We start from the raw sequence: 22197 nt of genomic DNA, 5'->3' as shown, positions 1-22197 counted from the left end.
TGTCAATTCACAAGTTACAGACAGTAACCCCTTGTCATACATGTTATACACTCCCCTCCCCAACTGTCTAGCTTGCAGGTGCTGAATCCTGCTCAAAACATTCTCCCTCACTCCAAGATTGTGCAAGTATTTTCTTACATTCCCTTGTACATTTGAACTGCTTGTTTACATTTAAGTTTCTGAAGATTCTGGAATTTATTTCTGATTATAATGGAAGAGAGGTCCATCTCCCCCACACCTTCTTTCTAAAGAGATGGTTGTGCCAATACCATCAAATAGATGAACCATCCAATGAATGAGGCATTCCTTTCTCAACAGAATTGAGCTGTTCATCTCATGATGTGTTAACTTCTCGCGCTTCAGGATACACAGTCCTGGGTGCTCTATTCTGCTCCATTGAACCATTTATGTAATCCTGTATCGACACCACACCGATCTGACTGCAAAGATTTTCTTATTAGCACAGTAATAAGATCACTACTGTGATCACTTGTCAGCTAAGTTTGTCCCTCCCTGCACTGGTTTTACTTTCCATATTTGGATGTGCTCTTCACAGGTATTATGCATTTATTTTTCTATATAAACTTTAGAAATATTTCATTTAGCTTAAAACAAGGAAAACGGGGAAAACCTACTGCTTTGGGAATTCTAAAGGGAATAGCAGTAAATGTATTAATTTGGGGATAACTGATGTATATATGGTATATGCTTTTGTTTTACATCCTTCACTAAAAAAGAGTACAGGTACCATTCTTGGTCAATTTCTTCCTAAGGTTATTTGCTGCTGTTGAGAAAAGAAATGCGGAACTTCTATTCCCAGGTGCTCATTTTCAAAACAGAGAAGTGATCATTTTTAAAGACTTATTTTATCCAGCTATCATGATAATTTTTCCAACTGATTTTAGACTTTTTTCCCAACATAAGCTCTTGTGTTTTCTAGGTATGAAAACATTTCACTAACGACATTCACTATAACCTCTAAGACAATAACAAACTGTAAAAACAGACATCTTTTTATAATTCCTAATTTCAACAGAAACAGTGTTTTGCCTTTTAGGAAATATCTGCTGTTAGTTGGTTTTGGAGAGTAATAAATAGCTCTTAAGTAATTTCCTTTTATCCTTATTGGTTTTTCAGAGTATACTGGGGTGGCCAAAAAGTCCATTCAGGTTCTTCTGTACCATCTTATGGAAAAACCTAAATGAACTTCTTGACTAACCCAATAATATATTAGGAACGGCTGCTTACATGATCAAACGGCTCCTCTCCTCCGATCTGGTCATAAGCTCTTCCCCTTTAATACGCTGGGGTACAAAAATGTGTGATGGTGATCAGCATTCCTAACACAATCACCCTAGTATTACTGGAATAAACTACTAATCATGGTGCCTCTGATGCACTCAAGAGTCGATTTGTTAGTAAGTTATTTTGAATTTCTGCATTTGCTTTCATAGATATTGGTCTATAACATTTTCCGATTTTTAAAGCTTAGATAAAACTCAGCTGGAAACCCCTGGAATCCTGATACGTTTTTCAATAGTCATTTTTAACCACTTTTCCTACCTCTTCTAGACTAATTGGTCTTTTCAAGTTTTTTAAGCTTCTTGAATCCATTCTGGTAATTAGTATTCTATTAAGGAATCAACTTTACATTTTCAGATGTGCTTCCAGAGGGCGGCGTGTAGCATTTCCCCATAAAGTCAATTAGTCCCTCTGGTGTCTCCCTTCTCATTTGCATTATCTATTTCTGCTTTCCCTTTACCTCAGTTACAATGATGGGAGTTTAGTTTATTGGTCCTTTCAAATAAGCAGCTACTGGATTTACTTATCCTCTAAAATGTTATCTTCTGTTTTATTAATTCTAACTTTTATCTTCGTGTCATCTCTTAATTTTTTCCTACCTCTTTCTTTTTTATTTAGTTGGTTTTTTTCCAAAATGTCTTACAATGCATATTCAATTCTCATATTTTTCATCTTTAAATAATGAAGGTAGTTACCCAGAAGGTGATATGTTCTGTGATGTTTAGAACGTTCATGAAAAACAAGAAAAATACCTAAGATGACAATTTTAAGAGCCACAATACAAGTAGGCAGTGGAATTAGTCCACTAGTTGACATCTGATGAGCAGAGGATGAATAAACCAGTGGAAGAAACAGGAAAAGTCATCACCATTCCCTTAACATAGGCCAAGTTCAAACAAAATTCTATCATCTCCCTTACTGGCAGGTTTTCACCCTGCATTTCACATTTTGGGAAAAGTGATTTAATTTACAGATAGGTCTTTCTTTTTTAATTACCACCAGAATAGATGTTGCCGTCAGTATACCTTGAGCCTAATATTAAAACGTCTATCTGTAATCAGAACAATGTTCTAAACCTAGGGAACCACAAGAGCCTGAGTTAACAAAAATTTGTCATGATCGTGAACTTAATGCAAGAATTTGGCCTGTCACATTTGACCTGCGTCTTTAGGGCGAGTTGATACGAAACTGTCAGGTGATCAGAATTAAGTATTCAGAACCTACTCTGTGCCCAGGTTCAGCAATGTAAGAAGCAACCTTTCCTGTGTGATTGCTTCAGACGGCAACTCTTAAAAATCGATGCCAAAGGGACAGAGTGAGTGTCTGCTGATCCCAGGGTGAGTGGCTCTGACCTAATTTGACAAGTGTCTGAGGCCAGAAGCAAAGCTGCTACTATTTCCTAATCCTCACTACAGGGAACTTTAGAAGACTTACCTGGGCCCAACCTGGCCTGAGGAACTTGAAGATAACGCTCCAAGAAAACCACTTTCATTTACGCTGTACTAATTCAGAATTATTTTTATGATCTGGAAAGTTTGGACTCAGGTTTCCATTTTTAGACCCTAGGACAACAGGCGGAGAAGGAGGCTAACCCTACTTATGGGAACAAATTTTAGAAGCTCTGACTCATGTGTAAACAACCAATGTGCTAATAATTTATCCGTTGGTTAAAAGCACACACTTCTATTTGGGTTGCCACCCTAAGTCCTGGTAAGAACTGAAACCAGAAGGAGTTGTTTTTTTAAACATGTTCTATGTTTAATTTTTTTCTCACTCTGTTCCTGAATGTTTTCCCCAGTGAATCCCAGTAAATAAGACATTACTATTAAAGCCTCATTATAATAGGAACTCTTTGGTAATAGGACACAATGTTCTTAAGGGTCTCCAAAACTAGTAAGGAAATCCGACTCGATGGACATGAGTTTGAGTAAGCTCCTGGAGATGGTGATGGACAGGGAGGCCTGGCGTGCTGCAGTCCATGGGGTCGCAAAGAGTCGGACACGACTGAGCAACTGAACTGAAGTTCCCTTTAGACTATATGCACTGTTTCTGGGGAAAGGACCACAACTTCACCCCATACCACACCCTGTCTAAGTGACCTGCATAGCCTGATCAACAGTCAGATGTCTGACATCAGTGCCTCTGTGAACACAGAGGCACGGTCAAGGCTGTGCCTGGACCCCTGAGAACATGGCAGAGGGGTTGGTGTGGGGACCACTGCTACTAACTCTAAGACGCGTTAAAAAGGTACAGTAGGGTTTGGGGGCCCTAGGCTGTCAAGTCTATATACCTGTATGCATGTAATCCTGCCTGCCTCAACCTATTCTTCATGGGCTGATGCTATTCCAGAACTATGAGTCACTGGTTCATATTCAAGGCCCAGTATTGGCTATAAACAAGCAATTGTTTTCAACTCTCCAGCAAGAAAATCTTTAAAATGAGGTCTTTGGCTGGCTGGCTTTTTTTTCTGCACGCCACTCTGGTTTTCATCTGTCAAGATGAAAGAGAGACATCTGTGTTTGCCAAAGTTCAATGGCAATCAGCTGCTGGCCATGGTCAAGGAGTAATCTGGTTGAGCTAGTTGGAATTTCCAGATATTCTCCTATTATCCTTTGAAGTACTGAAAATTTCACTTTCTGGTGGAAATATTTCAGTTTCTATTGTTAGCAAACAATCACATGCTAAAGCTACAAATGAAAAGAGGAGATGGCCGACCGGGAGTGCATTTTCACAGTGCAGAGGGAGAGGGAAGAAAGGCACTTGGAGGGGCGGGAGTGCCCGCACCTGAGGGCCACCCCGTCTCCTATCACAGTGAGTGCCACAGTGATGATGTGCAAGGTGCCCATGTGGGGACGGGATTGCTTCCAGCCAGCTTGTTAGTGCTGCTGTATGTGCCTGAAGAGGTCAAGGAGAGACGGATCCCAGCCCCCTACCCAAATCTGAGCACCTGTAACGCCTCCAGACCAGCCAGCAACTCTGTCACTCCAGTGGTATAGCCGGTCCCCGCACGTCCATTCTCACTGTCCCCTCTCCACTTACATTATTGTTGCCATAAATCTGAGACCGTAACACCAGTTCCCTACTCTAGAAATACTGTGTTAGACAGAGATGGATTCATCCCCTCCTCCAAGAACTGACGTCTGGGAACAGGAAGAGGTTTGGTCCAAATGGAAAACTTGATATAACCTTTAAAATGAGTTCAGCAAACTCAGCTAACCACACTCCTGCTGCAGGTTTCAACAAAGCCTGCACTCAAGTGCAAAGGGGAGCATCATGGATTCCTGAGGATGCCCCTATTTCACTTAGGAGGGATGAAGAGAGCTCAGGAGGCCTGCATGCAGAGGCTGGCAAGGGAACGGGGGCTCATCAGGCGATCAGGGCTCAGACACAGAGGAGACGGAGGTCCTGGGGCACAGCCTCAAGAATGGCACAGTGGGAAAGAACCTCAGGACACACACAGGGAACACAGGCTGTCCAACTGGCCAAGAACAGAGGAGTGGAAAGGGAAGTGAGAGGGGAATTGGGCTCGACCAGAACTATATTCAAGGACAGAGGAGCCTGGTGGGCTACGGTCCAAAGGGTCGCGAAGAGCTGGATATGACTGAGGGACTAAGCATGCACACAGGCAGAACTGAACTCTACCTGAACAGCAGGAAGAGGGTGGGAGACCTTTCCTCGCAACCATTTTCTTTCTTTTCTTAATTGCTGGTGGTTTCCATTATTTTCTCCTAAGTCTTCAACTAATGACTAATGGAAAGCCCTGAAATTTCAAGATTCTACTTCCCACGTGTTTTCTATTCTTGTTTGACACCAATTAACTCAATCATCTCATTTCCTTCTCCCAATTTTCAAACTCCATGGAGCCTGTATCAGTTGCTTCTCTCTCTCCCCACCCTTTCCTCCCTCTCATACGCCCCTCCCTCCAGGCAAAATAACCCGAGCTACTTCTGATGATAAAACAAACTTTCAAATATTTTTACCCGAAACACTTCTGCTAAATATAACTCCCATCATTTTGAGAAAGGCCAAATATTTTTGCCAGGTGACTGTATTTATCTTTCTTTAATCCCTGTTATTCCTCTGGCCCTTTGTGAACACAACAGATTACCAGGAGGGTTAGTTACCCCACTGTTTTTAGGTCCTAGCTAGATGCAGGTGACCATTAAACCACCTTAGTTCAATAGCAATTAAGAGAAATAATGATCTAACTAGCAAGAAGCACAAACTGGCCACAGTGAAGAAGGATACCTACCAGTGATTCTACATGCTTACTATACTTGATCTTAGACATCTTAGACTATCTCGTGATTACTCATAATATTTATTCAAATAGTTTCACTGTCAACCCAAATATCTTGTATCAAAGAGCTCACGGGCTATTGGATATTTGCATCTGATACACATTCTCCTTGATAACTGGGTTCCTCTTTCCTTTTTATTTTTTAACCTATTTTTTCTATCCTTTCTTCATTGTATTCTGTCAGATTTTACAGTTGGAGAGTTTCATGTCATCTGCAGACTATTTGAATTTGATCTCCTTTCTAGTGTTTTAATACCTTCCTCCTTTCGTCAACTTTTACATGACTGACTCTCACAAAGATATATAATACTCAGGAAACCTTTTATGTGATGAATGTTTAATGCTATCAACATTATGGGAATTCTTAACCTAATTTTCAAACCACTAGCTAAAGCTCAAAACATACACAGTTCCCAAATAGCATGACCTGTCAGTCACCATAAAGTCAAATATCTGTAATAAGAGTAACTTTCATCTATTTAGAGGCCTATTCATTCACTTGGTTGGAGTGATACCAAGATACCCTGCCCAGTGAGGATTTTAAAGTTTCTATTAGTCTAAGTATCTAGAAGTCAAAGGACTTAATCCTCTTTGTATTCCAGATAGTCACTGTCACATGTACACCAAAAGCAAAAAAAAAAAGCTTATGAAAAAAAATGAATCACCCTGAACTACTGAATATTTTATCAATGTACTAGTACCTAAAAAGTGGAGTGCAGATGTTAGAAAGGTCAGTTAGGCCTCCAAATTCAAAAAAGGTTGAATTTTTTTTTTTAATTAGAAGTCATTCTTTGGAACTGATTATTGTCTGTGGCTTTTTTTCCCTCATAGCATCTGACTTCAACTGGGTTCAACTAAACCAGGATAAAATTTACTAGTACAAATTTGAAAACACCCAAACTTTTTCTTTAATGAATTATGCCCCTATAATTGCAGCACATAGTTGTTATTTTTCAAATGCTACGAGTTTTTAGGGTCTGATTCACTATCTCCTCAGACAGTCTGGCAAGACTTAATTTATCTGAGAGAACAACTACCAAACAGAGAATTTCATTTAATTATATAAAAAGTAAAAAGAATTTGAAAAATGTTTTACCAGTCACAGTTATTTTAACATTTACTAATTTGAGTGCCACTAACATCATTTAGGGGAAAAAAAAAAAGATCGTCTGTTTCTTAGCATAAAAAGCTGCCTGACTTTTAAAAAAACTTATTCTTGTACATTTACCAACACTGCATATTATTATACTAAAATCTTTCCTCCAGTGTATTAAACCTCAGCAATGAATCTAGATAAATTATTATTTCTGCTTTCCAAAAATTGACCTTCCAAAACTGAAATGTAAGAGAGACTAGAAATACTGAATCCAACAGTAGAAGGATCTTGCTTTTATTAAGACAATGATTTCACCATTTGTAGTCATTTTAGCTGCCAATTCAGCTTGTGGATAATTTAGGGAGTAATTTCCAATTAGGTTAAAAGTATGCACTGAGGCCAAATATCAGTTATTGTTATAGGTGTGGATATAGATACACTGCATAGCAGTAGTAATGCAAAGAAATGGAACTAATAATAGTAACAATAACAATAAAAACAATGGAACTCTTACACAATAGCAGCATCAATGATGCAAAGATGTAGGAAACATCATGAAACAAAAGAGCCCTTGCTTGACATGAGAAGCCTGACAGAACAGAGGTAAATCCAGAAGGATGAAGGCTGGGGATGAAGGCAGAACTCACCAGAAAAGACTGCCCCTGAAGAGATCGGTGCTGAGCCCCTTATGGGCGGGGATGAGGGACGGACGGCGGCAGGGACAGGCCGTGGGAGGGGTGGGTCGGGAGGCGGGTGTGAGCCCCCCCGTTGGAAGGGGCCTGCACCCTTGTTGATAAACCACAGTGTGTCTGAGGCAGCCGCTCTCACACCTGAGTGTGCCTCAGTCATCTGGGAATCCAATTGAAAGCAGCCTCCGAGGACTTCCCTGCCAGTCCAGGGGCTGAGAGTCCACCTGCCAACCCAGGGGACACAGGTGTGATGCTGCTGGTCCATGGACCACATCTGGACTAACACTGCCTTGGAGGACACCTGGCCAGCGGCGGGCAGAGAGGAGGGACGTTTAACCAAGACATTCACCTGCTGCGGGGGGCGTGAAGGGCTGGGCTCATAGCTCTCCCCTCACTTGCTGGGTCTCTGGTTCTTCGTCTGTAACAGGAGGAAGACGGGTCCACCTCCCAAGTCTCTGTCTAGCTTTAAAAACGTACAGCAGGGAGGGAGTTTATAGCCTAAAGAGCTTCACCTCTTAGACCTGGTGTCAAAGGGGAGGCCAGCGCTGCAGGGACAGAAGGACTACCGAGGAGCTAACCTTCCACAAGACGACAGAGGAGGAGTTCATGGACTTGCCTCTTTCGTCTTGTCCCCTTCTCCCTGCTGGAATGTTTAGACAAAAATACAAAATGAAGTGCACGCAAGGCTATTTATTGCAAAACAATGGACAAGTCTGGGAACAACCTGCATGTCTACCAGCAGGGGACTGGCTGAATAAACTGGGGCCTCCATACGAGGTCCTACTAACACAGCTGGAAAAGGCACAGGAAATACTTTATATAATGATCCTGAGTGAGCCCTAGAATATAGTCCTAAGGGAAGAAATAAACAATCAAGGTTCAGAACAGGATGTATGTTCTGCTCCTTTATAAGTAAGAAGGAATACAAAATATATGCATATATTTAATCTACATTTCCAAAAAGGCCAATGGAAGGAGAATCTCAAATCTAATAAACAATGGTTACCTGTCGGGAGACAGGGATGGAAGGTTGCCTTAATACAATAATCCTATAGTTATCACTTGGTCAACTAAAAAAAAAAATTAAATTTAGAAAGAAAAAAACCAAAGTGGAACAAATAGAACAATCTGTCAAGCTGGTGGTGCAATCATACAGAGAAATGTTTTTTTACTTGCCTTTGAAATGTACTTTTTTTTAAGTTTTTTTTTAACTTTTTGAGTCAATCTTGGCAATTCAGAGGTAGTACAGTATAGTATAAATGTCTGCTCAGTTGCTTCAGTCATGTCTGACTCTGCGACCCCATGAACTATAGCCACCAAGGTCCTCTCTCCGTGGGATTCTCCAGGCAAGAATCCTGGAGTGGGTAGCCATTTCCTTCTCCAGGGGATCTTCCTGACCCAGGGATCAAACCTGCGTCTCCTGCACTGCAGGCAGATTCTTAACCCCTGAGCCAGTGGGGAAGCCCTAAAATGTATTTTTAATCTTACATCCCTAATGGGATATAATGCTAATATTGAAAGAATTGCAAAGAAATATTAAACTACATTCAAAAGCAATAAAATGGCAAAGTATTAATAATTGTTAAAGTTGGGTGATGGAATTTCATTATGCTGTTTGCCATCATGCATTTTTCCCTATTATTGAGTATATCTGAATAATTTTTTTAAAATCAACTTTCTAAGCAACCTTTTTTTATTCAACATTAACATTCACAGGTTGACACCAAAGCCAACCTTTGTCCACCAAGGTGAAAGTCAACATTCTTGATATAATTGCTAGTGGGAAGGGAGGCTGCCTCCTATTATAAAGTAACATATTCAGCATCTGAACAGATCTGACATTATTCAAATACATCTCATATTATCTCATTCCGTTTTCACAACAAAAATTGCAGGATGACAATTATGCCCATTTATAGCTGAGACAACCGCCTCAAACTGATTCAACGTCAAGTTCTTCTATTTCCACGCCCAGTGCTTTTTGGATGGCCCCTCGGGATCCACACCACAGAGCCCTGGGGCGGCAGCTCTGGGCCTAAGAGCTCTGCCACCAATTTCAAGCAAAACTATAAAAATTCATGCCAGTTTTCGTTTACCCCACGATACACCCATGTCGGTTTTAACACAAAAATAACGTGTTTGGGGACATCAAACATGCAGTACAGCAGACCCACGTGTGTCTTCTGTGGCTCCTTACTCCAGAGTTAGAGGCGTTGAGCTTCGTGAGGCTGCAGTGAGTCAGGGACATCTGTCACCCAGATGTCTCTGGAGGCCCGACACAAGAAAGGGCCATGGCCCCGTGTCCGGTGAGCACACTGCTGGGGGCGTTCCCAGCCTACAGCACTTCAACCGGCACCGACAAATACACTTTCTGTGCATGTAACTTTTTAACCTGAAAATTTTGTCTAGTCTTTTAAATATATCACCGAGAAATGAGGCATTGCAATGGCAGGCAAATTAAAATCACATGATACGGCTTGAAAAATTGTTCCTACCGATTCGGGTGTATTTTGGAAAGGGGCACTTCTGACTATCCTAAGAAAAAAGCTAAGAGGCAAACAAGGAATTCAACCTTGTAGCAGCAGCCCACCCCAAAGAGAAACAGAACAATAACACTTACTACTATATCCTTTAACGAAATGACAGCAAGTCTTTAAAGATAAACGTTTAACCTTAGGACAGACTTTCAGAATTATTGCAAAAATAGTACACAGCCTTCCCAGGTATTCTGTATCTGGTTTCTCCCATCATTAATAAGTTACATTAGCCTGGTACATTTGTTATAATTAATGAATCAAGGTTAACATATCATCATTAAGTAAAGTCTATACTTTATTACATTATATCCTTTTTTCCCTAGTGTCTTTTCCTGTTCCAGAATACAATTTTTGTTTTCTTTGGATTTAAAATTCAACCACAGGAAGGCTATTTAAGCAAATATAATAAGTACAAGCATAAAAGACTAAAACGATGTTTCTCAAGGCATGCTAAGCCCAAGAAAAAATGTGAAATCACCACCAAGACTCAGCTCTTCAAAAGACCAACCCTGATCAATAGCTACAGTAACATCTCAGGGCTTCCCTGGCGGCTCAGCCATAAAGAATCCCCCTGCAGTGCAGGAGTCACGGGTTCCATCCCTGGGTCAGGAAGGTCCCCTGGAGAAGGAACTGGTAACCCACTCCAGTATTCTTGCCTGGGAAAACCTGTGGACAGAGGAGCCGGGTGGGCTACAGCCCACGGGGTCACAAGAGTCGGACATGACTCAGCGACTAAACTTACCACCACCAATCACCATCTCAAGAGAACCTACATTAATCAAGTACATCATGAATTTCCATGTATGAAGACTGAGTTGTTGCATCAAAAACACCAACCTGGAAGTCAGTTCTAAGTACCAGAAGTGGTACACTCATGCTAAGCCGAGCATCATTTAAACCAGGTCAACAAAGAATCTCTTAGGGTCTGAAGCTCACGGAACACCTGTCTGGGTGTGTGAGCCTCTGTCCCCTCCCCAGGTTTACTTTCGTCTAATTAAGGCGTCAAGAAGTCAACACATAAAAAGTTATTAACCTCGAAGTTTTCAAAGAGCAAGGCAGAGTGACGACAAAAGGTGTCGAAAATGAACATGTGACTCATGGAAAGTAAATTCAATAAAAGGGTAAAAAGTTCCCCAAGAACTAAATTGAGGGAGGAACCCACGAGAATGATCAGAAAAGGGAAGCTAAATTTTCTGGGCTAGAGTTTATCCTGAAACAGAAAGTGTTAGGCTGAACTGGCTCTTAAGGTCTCCTTCTGTATCTAAAGTTCCACAATCCTCTCTGATTAGTCTCCGCAGCGAGGCTGACGGCTGAGATACCCCTGGCCTGTCCCCGGCCACAGAGGGACTCAGACAACATGACCACTCAGACCACTCTCCCCACCAGCGGCCGTGGAGCGATTTCCTCCACAAACGGACAGTGCTTTTCCTGCCTGATCCCAGAGGCAAATCCTCCGGTCAGGTTTATAACTACTAAATAACGTTACAATAAGGCACTTGGCCCATAATGTGAACTGCACAGAAATGCTTTGTACTGCTGCTGTCTTATATAACTCACATGCTCCACTAACTTGTTATGAGTAACTCAACCTGGCCCAACTGATCACTTGTGCAAAAATCAAACTTTTACCCTTTAGGATAGGCTACTCAGAGCGTTCAGATTTTCCACGGCATTTCTAATTCTGCACATTCCTAAAGCAAGGTTTGGCGGCCTTGGCACTACTGTGGCTGGCTGGGGGCACATTTCTTTGTGCTGGAGGACTGTCCTGTTCACTGCAAAAAGTTGGCCTGTGCCCACTGAAGGATAGTCAAAAATGTCCCCAAACGTTGCTAAATGTCCCCGGGGGGTGGGGAGGAGGCGAAATCAATCTTGGCTGAGTAGCACTTGGAGCAATTCATGATACATATAAATAAATAAAATATGATTTCAAGAGCAATGTATGATCTCAACACGGATTACATGACTTCTTAAAAAAATATTTTATTAGACCATACAGACGAGTATTTGTCTCAGAAAATATCATCACTGTGGGTGCCCAAAGAAGCAAAATCATGTTTTCCCCCTCAACGGTTATGAGTCAGTACTTTTAATATATAATAAACAGTAAAAATATAAAATAAAAATTAAAAATACATAGGCTCAATAATTTCCTAGAAACAAAGGTTAGAAACCACTCTTCACCCTCTCCATCCCAGGATTCTACAGTAAACATCAGATTCTGCAACCCACAGCCAAACCACACTAGCGCAAGGCAGATGCTGGTCTGGGAAAGAGGCCAAGATGGACAAGTCATGGCCACAGGGTGCTGCCCAACCCACCCACATTCCGCCTCCGAGGACCATGGGGCACGCTGCCCAGGGATCACTCTGCCACCAGCGATTAAAACAGACCCCATTCCCTGGAAGAAAATGACTGTCGCGGGAAGAGGAGATCACACGGGAGGAGGTGTTTCCCTTATAAACGCTTTCAGCGAAAGTGTTGAGGTCTCTTCATACCTCACTCTGCTTAATCTAGGGGTGGGGTGGAGAGGAATATTTTATAAACAACAGTAAAACAGGATGAGTAAGTTCTTTAGGGAAATCTGAGAGACTCTGGGTTGCTGCCACTGGGTTTGTAAAACCTGGTTTTAAATGTTGTTTCTTATCGTTAAAAAGGTCATTTCTCATTTTTGTGAGGAAAGGTTGAGAGCTGATTTCTTCTCTCATTTTAGTGTCAGTGCGACCGTGTAGAATTCATCTCCGCCTCCTACTTAGGTCAGAAGAAAGGGGCTAACTCTATCCACCCTGGAAGCTCCATCCGAATGCCTCCTTCCTTCATGGAAGCACGCCAACAGGTGTCTTAGCAGAAAGGAGCTGGGAAGCACAGATGGTTGCCAAGGTGACTTGAAAGCGACCCAGGCAGTCAACACCTGCGGCTGGGCGATGCCCATCACCCAGTATCACCCTCACCTGGACAGAGGTCCGCAAAGCAGGCTCAGAGGAAGGGCATACCAGGGCAGCGCTGGACCTCAGAGCCTCAAAGCCACCCAGAAGTGTTCCATCACACAGGGCGCTCTGCCCATGAAGATCTTTGGCTCCACCTCTTCTGGCTCCGCCAACCCCTCCACCACCTCCCGCCCAAGGGAAAGAGTGCACTTCAAGAGAAAACCAGCCGTGCCCAGCTCCTACAGGTGGGCAAACAGCGGGCAGAGAGAACCACGGAGGTCAGCCTGTGGGGCACTCACCAAGCTAGATGCTAATCATAGCACAGAATCACTTACATCAAAGATCATTAACCAGGTGCCCAGGCCGCTCGGCAGGGATGAGAGCTCACAAGCTGCAAAAACACATTTAGATAAAGCTGCAGCCTTTTGTTGCCAAACACCTGGTTTGGGTCATTTTGGGAGAAGGGCACCGAAGTGGTCCCCCCCGGGGGTGGCAGCACAGGGGTGTCCTGGGAGGGAGGGGGCAGGTCCGGCCTGCCTTCCACTGCCGCTGTCCACCCAGAGCTGCCACTAAGTCTCTAGGGTTTATATCCTGTTCTTCCTTCTCCCTTAGGAGGTGTAACTGTCCCCTCGCATGCAAGGGAGAGGGCAGGGAAGGAAGTATAAACAGGTCAAGTCTGGGAGCGGGAGGAGGGGGGGGTCTGTGTCCGAGATTTCCCATTTTCTCTGGGGAAACGGCTCCTTTTAAGGTGACTGTTTCAGCTCTACAGTTGCAAGTCCCACACCAAGAAGGTGGCAGGTCCGTCTTCATCAGAGCTTCGGTGCTGTTTCTCCCACCTCCAGGGGCCCCAACGCCACTTGGCTCTCAGGGACAAGAGGTCGTCATCAAGCCCACAGGGTCAGAAGTTCAAGTTCATGCCTAACAAGAAGCCAGGGTTGTGAAGATTCCTGACAACTGTTCTTTCTGACATGCCTCAAGCGGCTGCAGGCGCTCTGGCTTCTTCCCTTCACGACTCGTAAAAATCAGCGCCAGCTCCCCTCTCATCCTTTGTCTCCGGCAGCCCGAGTTTCTCGGGGTTTATGGAGGGACTCGCCCCAGAGAGCAAGCACTGCCCCAGTTTTCCACCTGGGATCACCCAACTCCATTCTGTATTTGCCACAGAGTCATTATTTGTGACTAAACTGTCAAAATGGCAAGCCATATTAATGCCTCCTAGTGAGATTAACCTCACCCGGGAGGACAACGGGTTCTCGGAGATTAATTTCTGGGTTTGTAACGAGGTGTCACGTGAGTGCTCTAACAGTCTAGAAAATGTAAGTTCTCTCTCAAAGGGAATACAAGTCTCTATGTCTGGAGGCTGAAGAATGTGGGGAAAAGACAATGAACAATGATCTAATCATCCAGCACCTCATTTACAATTTTTAAAAGTTCATAACTGATTATACATCCATATAAGAGCAAAACCGTGTAATCTCTGAACACAAGTGAAAAACTAAAGTTAGGAGTCATGTGACTCAGCCTCTAGCACTTCCTGTAAAGGTTATAAAACAAACGAAGACATTTATATCCCAGGAGGTAAATCTAAAACAATAAAGAGGTGCACACCTGTCCCACCACGACCTCGCTAGTAGCATCGGCTATGGTTTAAACTGAACTTCACGCACAATGAAGTAAAAAAAAAAAATTTAATAGAAGATCTGTCCTCATTTCGCCTGGGGTTTTGTACCAAATTTCCAAACTCTGCATGGCAGATCCCTTCCACTGTGTCTATTTTCGACATTTCAGGCACACAGGGATGACAAATGCAGTAATTTATTCATAAAGGGGCGGCTAGGGGAGGGAGGCACCGGAGCAGTAGCTGTGTTATAATTATTCAGTGCGCTGAGAAGAGGTTTTCAACAAGGTGAGACGGGGGAAACACAATTTTTCACTATGTTTTGATTACTGAAGCATGCAAAAAAAAAATGTTTTATGGACATGAAAGAGAGGGGGGGGAGAGGAAAAAGAGAAAAAAAAAGGAACAGAAAGAAGGAAACAAGAAAGAGAGGGAAGGGAGGAGGAGGGAGAGACAGAGACATGAGGAAAGAAGGATCAAACAACTCCCCAGTCCTGGCGCATGTAGACTAAAGCTCAAGGATCTATTATAAGAGAACATTTTCCCGATGTTAATGTTAACCAAGGAAAACAGGCTCCTTTGTGGCACCTACTTACCCGATGACAGGCAGGAAGACCTCACTTTAAAGGGGATTGAGCGAGGCTGGTAGAGATGCAGACGGCTGTCGGTTTCCCTTAACAACAGCGGCAGCGAGCAGAAACCCTGGTCTCTGCCCGGTGGCCCCGCCGACAGGTGATCAGCAGCCTGGAGCGGGAGGTGCCACGTCCGAGGGAGGGGCCGGGGAGGGCGTGGCGCCGCTGCCGCCCAGGTGGGGCCCCGCTGGGAGCCGCCCGCCCCCGACTCCCCGAGCTGGCAGGTCGGGGCCCCTCGCCGCAGCCTGTCTGGGCTGGGAGCGGCTACGGAAGCGGCTCAGATTCGGAGAGGATTCTGATGTGGGGAAGAAGGAAGCGGCTCTTCCTTCGGAGAGGGCAGAGACTACAACAAAAATAATTCAAACCACGTCTTACAACACAGCCCTCCTACCCAGCAAAGCAGGGAAGTTAACAGCCAAATCACAGAAAGCAGGGTGCATACCTGCCCCCCCTCCCCAGGTGACCCTGGGGCCTTTAGAATCCCAAGGCACACAGAATGTCTTGTTTGGAAAATGAATGCTATTTTCCCCCTCCAGATGCATTGAGAGGAAGGGTGTTCCAGGAAAGAAGAAAGCCCTCTAGATACTGCTGTTTAAGTAATCACTCAATTGTCATTATATACTCGGAATGAGCATGTATTTCCAGACAACATTAATTTTGGATTCCATCTCCATCACTTTATCAGCTGGGGGTCATCGGGCAAAGTTCTTGGTCTCAAGTGCCTCCCACTTCCTCATCTATAGAAATGGAGCCTTGAAACCTCCTTCATGGACAGTTATGAGGCACTCCAGGTGGAGAGACAGACAGACAACCTTCAGCAACAGATCTAAAAGTAACGCCCAAAGTCAACCACAGCCACCCCATCACCTCCCTCAGCTAAAAACTGACTCCACCCAAGTTCAACAGCAAACGGTGTTTCTCCTACTATTTTAAACTAATTTCTCCAATAAGTTACCAGGGGTTAGGGGTTTAGGGGTGGGGTGGGGGAGTCCAATTAAAAATTATTTTTGCACACAATGGTCAAAGAGCACAAGGCCTTTCAGCCCCAGTCCTGCCAGGGACACCAAGCTGCAAACCAAGTTACAGCAGGTTTCTGCCTCCAATTCCCTCTAACTTCCCAATTCAAGAGCACACCCATATTTGAGAGCAAAGAGTGTTTAGAAAAAGAAGAGGCTCTTAATTGAGCCAGAAGGTCTTTTTCCTTTAATGTTCCCTTTTAAAAGGCAGTTGTTTCTCAAAATGGGACTCACAGGTTCCTTGTGGGGCCACTGTTTAATCTGAGCGGTAGACAATGGCTTTCAGAGACCATGGGGGTCGGGCCCAGGGACGTTGAGCTCTGCGGGGCCAAGAAGCTGCCATCGCCATCTGGTGGTGGCTTGTGCACACTGCAGTTGTGAGCCCCGTACTGCCCCCAGTCCAGTCTCCAGGAGGCAGCCCATCTGAATCCCTGCTGCTTTGATGGTTTCAGGACAACCTTGGCTCTTCCCAACCCAATTCATCTTCCCAACCTCCCTCACTTGCTACCACCTCATTCTCGTTATCAAGAATGAAATTCCCAAGACCGACAGGAAAAAAAGAAGCAAAGAGCCAGGGTGTCCCTCCAAATGTAACAGTGGCAAGAGCCAATCCTGATGAAAAAATTAGGAGGCAGCACCTCTGCAACCGAATGAAGAGATCAGCTGAAGATCCAGGACATATCAAAGAAGAAACATCCCTGACCAGTGAGCCAGCCAGCTGTGGGTGGGATCCCCAAGGAGAGAATGTTCTGGAAAGCAGGTCACAAACAAAGGGCTATCAAGCAGGTGGCACTGCCAGAAATCACTCTTAACTACTTCCGTCCTCCAAAACCTTCATCAGTCTTGGGTAAATACTTCTAAGTCCAGGAGGTCCCCGAGAGCAGAAACCAACCTCGGGAAGAAATTTGCTGGAGGAAGTTGAGGGCCACGGAGAAAGAAGAAATGGGAAACTTCCTAGTTGAGTGGTGTCATTGGAATACACTCTAAAATGCTGCTCGTGATTTCTAAGCAAGGACTGAGGGGCAAGACAACACACGAGGGTTGTATGAGCAGCTGTGAAAAGGCCTGGGTGACCAGCTGGGCCTTGGCTGGCAAAGTTCTCTCCAGGTACTAGCAGCATCTGCTTGGAACAGCAGAGAAGATGATGCCTCTGAGTCACAAGAGAACAGAAGAATTCTCAGGACTTTATGCTACTTAAAATGCCCTGCCTTTTCCACCTGGGTTGTCCTCCCTAAGATATTATTTGCAACAACTATAAAATTAAGTATCTGATTGAAATTCAGTTCAATTCTACTCATTACAATTAGACTGATTCAAGAGGTACATTTTATTTTTCAAAGAGGTTTTTTTACTCTTAAAATAAGTGTATTTTATTGCATGAAAATTTATCTAATTATAGTTGATTTGACTATTTGTCTCATTTGTTTCTAGCTTAATTCTACGTTAGTCAAAAAAAAAATGTATTTTTAATGAGTTTGGCCCTTTAAAAATTTTTTGGATCTCATTTTTCTTTTTCTTTAAATTGGAGTATAACTGCTTTACAATGGTGTGTTGGTTTCGCTGTACAACCAAGTCAATCTGCTATATGTATACCTATAACCCCTCCCTCTCGGGCCTCTCTCCCACTCCTGTCTTCCCATCAGACGTACATACTTGTGCAAGTGGCTCATATATAAAATAGCTTGTGTCAAAAAAAATACAGGCCACACAGGACCTCCCCCGAACCACATACACCGGCCTTGCTCTCTCCTTAGACTCTTTACTTTAAAAACCTCTGCAACCAACTGAAGCTGACCACGGTCACACAGGCTGCTGCGTCGTGCCAGAACACGAGAATATCTGACTTGGATACCGATTCTTTGAAACAACCAGAAACTAGGCAAGCAGGCAGAAACACAACTCTCTATATACTAAGGGATCTTCCCCGCTTCACCCCTGCCTATGTTGTTCCAATCTAGAAATCTATGGCCCATGTTCAAGGGCCAGGCTGAGCTCAAATTAGTAACTGATGATAAGTTCCTGCAGGCCCAGGTCTGTGTTCTCCCGGCTCCCAGCACAGCACCTTTCAGCATGAAGAGATGTTGGCGGAACTCCAGAGAAAGTCAGATAAAAGCACCTGCGGGCTACCTCCATGCAAAGCAACCCAGCATAAGCACCGAAGTTTGTGCTGGTCTGGGCAGGGGGCAAACGACCCAGTGGACACTTCAAAGCTCTTCAAGGCGGCCTAGCAAAAAGACAGTACAGTGGGCAGTCAGCTGTCAAAGGACTACTAGGAATCACTCAATTAAACGGGAAAAGCCATGAGTCAGGAGACCCAAGAACCAGCCCGAGTGAGGCCACTGAGGACCCTCTCCACTGGAAGGAAGGCAGCTGAGCATCTTCACCTTCCCCGAATCAGCAAGCCTCTCATGGGAAAGTCGTCAAGGGCTGTGCCTGCCATTGCCTCCTCGTGGTACCCAATCAGTGGTGCACCTGGCTCACAGTCAACAGTGTTGAGACTCGGAAACCATCTGTGATCCTGCACCGTTCATTTAATCTTCCTCTCAAAATGTCTGTCTGTAAGGTACAGCTTCTCACCCTGCAGTGAGTGACCTGATTCCAGGCTTGCGTACATAGGAGCCAAGGCTGGAAAAGCCCAGTCAGCAGCTTATTCAGCAACTGTGTTTTACGCTCCAGCCCTGTGCCGAGTACCATGCTGGCCCTGGGGTTCCTGGGGTAGAAGGGCTTGTCGGAGACCACCTCTCACTGCCCATTCAGGACTTGTTTTTCTGAAATAAAAAAGTCACCTGTGCATACTGTCTACCACTGGTTTTAGCACCAACTTCTAGCTTTAATATAATTGCTTCGTAATGAGCTTATCACAGCAGTAAAATTTTAAGCTGCTGCACAGCAAGGCCAATGTCTTCTTCAGTAATTTACCAATTATCTTGGAGCCAGCTTTCTTGGAGACAGCCTTGGCCCAGGAAACTTAGCTGCAAAACCTCACTACACACGGTAACAGTGTTTGAATTCTGAAATCACAGGTACCATCGACAGGCCCACAGGCTCAAAGCTTCATTTGCTGTAACATCATTCTGGAAAAGCTTCATTATTTAGCTTCCTGTTAGAAAGATGAGGCTTCTAGCCTGCAGGAAAGTGTGAGAAACAGCACTGTTGCCTGTCCTAGAAAAACCCAAATACAACAGAAAAAAACACTATTCACTGATACCAAGGGCAATGGAAAATCTCAGCCATTATAATTGTCAATAATCCAGCCAGAAATCTACTTGACAATATAAACTCACTGTTTTAATTCTCTTGAAGGCAGAAGATGGGTTTAACTATAAGGGTAAAAGGTCAACTGCAAGTTTACATCAACAGGTTCTCACTCAGATAGAGGCAATTGTCTAAAACTGAAATCAACTTTTCCAATTTCTACAATAGCAATGTTGATCTTTTTTTTAACAGAAAAATTACACATACACACAGGCAAAGGAGACAATAAAGACCCAGGAATCTTGTCCTGTGAACATTATTTACAGATTTATATTTTAGATTTTCTTCTATATTTCTACATATGTGTAGATTTCTTAAAAAAGAAATAGAATCCAATGATACAAAATGATCTGTAACTTACTTTTTCACTCAGTGTTATAAAATGTTTTCCTATCACTAAATATTTACCAGAAACATCATTTTTTATGGCTTCATACTATTCCTAGATTAAACTATTAAACTTCATACTATTCCATAATTAAACTAATTTAGGTTGCTTTAACTCTTTCTTCATGGTAAACAATGCTTCATCCTTAAAACTCAACCTCTGGATATACAAGGAGATATATATATATACACATACATACCTCCTTTGAAATACAAGGATATAAGACTTTTTTCAGTATTCTCTTAGAATTCAAGTATGTTAGCTAATCATCAGGCATGAATGTTTTTCTTTCTCTGTGTTTGATAACAATAATATATTTATAGAAGAAAATTTAGAAAGCAAAAAAAAGCAAAAATAACTGATAATCTTACTACCTCGATATGATATTGGGATTTTGTTATGCACTCTTTCTAGTCTTTTCTATACATATATATTTAAAAAATTTTTGCCTAAAGGAGCACTTAGTTTGGTTTTATTGGTTTTTATCTTTCTGGAGAGAATTCCATATAAAGTATTCAATTTTCTTACTTTAAGTCACATCTGACTCTTTACTGGAGTGGGTAGCCTTTCCCTTCTCCAGGGGATCTTCCCAGCCCAGGAATTGAACCCAGGTCTCCCACATTGCAGGCGGATTCTTTACCAGCTGAGCCACAAAGGAAGCTCAATTTTCTTACTTTAAATTTAGTAACATGAATCATAAAATTTTTATTCAATACATACAAAATAGGGACACTTCTCTGGTGGTCCAGTGATTAAGACTCTCCACTGCCAATACAAGGGGTATGGGTCCGATCCCTGGTCAGGAAACTAAGATTCCACATGCCACCTGGCATAGCCAAAAAAAAAAGTTAACAACAACAAAAAAGAAACTGAATACACTGAATTTTCTCCCTATGGAGACAGGAAGGAAGAAAACAAGGATGGGAAAAGGTGGAAAATGGAAGAAAGAGAAGATATAAAACTGCCCCCTACCACGGCCCTTGGGTTGCAGGCTTCACTCTGAATTCTCACTGCCTTGCATGCCACAGAGTGACTTTCATGGCAACAACAAAAAAAAGCCAAAACCCCTGGCCCAAGAGAAAATCACCCCTCGCTAAGCAGGATGTGGTCAAAATCCCACCTCAACACCTTAATCCTGTTTTGTTGCAGTTCACCACTGAACTTGTCCACTAAAAATCAATGCACAGCCTGAAAGTTGGGAACTAGGTTTCATTGGGAAGACTTAAGCCCACAAGGCAGCCTATCAGATAGCTCTAAGGGACTACTGTGAAGAGGTAAGGGAGGGGCCAGGATATACAGAAGTTTGCAACAGAAACCAGGCAGTCAGCATCAGAAAGATTACTGCCCGTCAAGTCAATGAGTTCAGTGCTTCTCTAAGCATGGGCTTCCCTGGTGGCTCAGACAGTGAACAACCTGCCCGCAAGCGGGAGACACAGTTTCGATACCTGGGTTGGGAGGAGGGAATGGCAGCCCACTCCAGTATTCTTGCCTGAAGAATCCCATGGATGGAGGAGCCTGGTGGGCTCCAGTCCATGGGGTCTCAAAGAGTCGGACACGACTGAGCAACTAACACTTAACTCTTAGGGCCACTCTCCTGTTTTTCTCCCCTTCGGGGTGCACAGCAGAGGGTGGATGCAGTGGCCGATGGCTTGATGGTCACCTCGTCCTTTGTTTACGGATATGGCAGGCGACATTCTTCATCCACACTGCTAACTCCTTCGGCTAAACCGTCAGGAAACCTGTCCTGAACTTGGACAGCTTCTGGAGAGTCCAAAGCTCAAAGTAGTCTCACTGAACAGGATAAATATGCCCAGGGCAGATCCAGACAGACCGATTCACGCTCATTCGAACTCCAGGCTCAATGTACTGAAATAGCTTCCTTCCCCCCGCTCCCCCACTTGTATTATTTCATCTGCTCTGATGTAAAGGTCATTGCCTGTGGTTTCAGTTCTGGTCAGAATGAGGGAAGAAGAGCTAAACCCCAGAGCATCCCAGGGGTTTGAGGTTCAGGTGGGAAAGCAGTCAGAAGTGCTGAACTTTTAAAGACAAAAGATCCCATTGCCTTTCAAACAGCAAACAGAGAGAAAGGCAGCAAAAATCCAATGTGGGCTTTATACACAGTCTAAAAATAGACACGAGGCAGAATGGTTTCTTTCCAGAACAATTTTAAAGATTCCCAGGAGGTGTCAGGTGTTGAGTAAATATCAGATGAAGACAAAGACTCTCAGAGCTGGTGGGGGAGTACAATGCCCTAGTCTGGCTTCCTGTCCTCTGCCCGGCACCCTGGACGGCTGAAAGATAAGTCTTTCTTTCCCAGCCCTGCTGCATAACAAAGGGGCCTGGGAGAGAAGGTCAGGGCTCCCTTACTGATGCAGGAGAGCGGTGCAGAGAAAGAACCAACTCCCCACGTCTTTCCTGCCACACACACTAATCAGAAGAATAT

The 22197-nt window shown here is 43.7% G+C and overlaps 1 protein-coding gene across 10 annotated transcripts in view; it reads right to left on the bottom strand.

Moving 5' to 3' along the window:
* NEDD4L (NEDD4 like E3 ubiquitin protein ligase) overlaps positions 1-22197 on the bottom strand; it is a 429120-nt gene that overhangs the window by 197181 nt on the left and 209742 nt on the right. Inside the window, exon 1 of one of the 10 annotated variants that reach the window (XM_081562961.1) lies at positions 15060-15372. The exons of the other annotated variants lie outside the window; for them this stretch is intronic. The gene's annotated coding sequence lies outside the window, so the exon portion shown is untranslated. Of the gene's footprint in view, positions 1-15059; positions 15373-22197 lie in introns of those variants that run through there. 10 annotated transcript variants of the gene reach the window in all.

This window comes from Giraffa tippelskirchi, chromosome 14, assembly GCF_054371585.1.
Source record: "Giraffa tippelskirchi isolate mGirTip1 chromosome 14, T2T-mGirTip1v1.2.pri, whole genome shotgun sequence".
In the NCBI taxonomy this organism is placed as follows: domain Eukaryota; kingdom Metazoa; phylum Chordata; class Mammalia; order Artiodactyla; family Giraffidae; genus Giraffa; species Giraffa tippelskirchi.
Note: the sequence above shows the minus strand (reverse complement) of the source record. Positions and strands in the feature narration are given on the sequence as shown.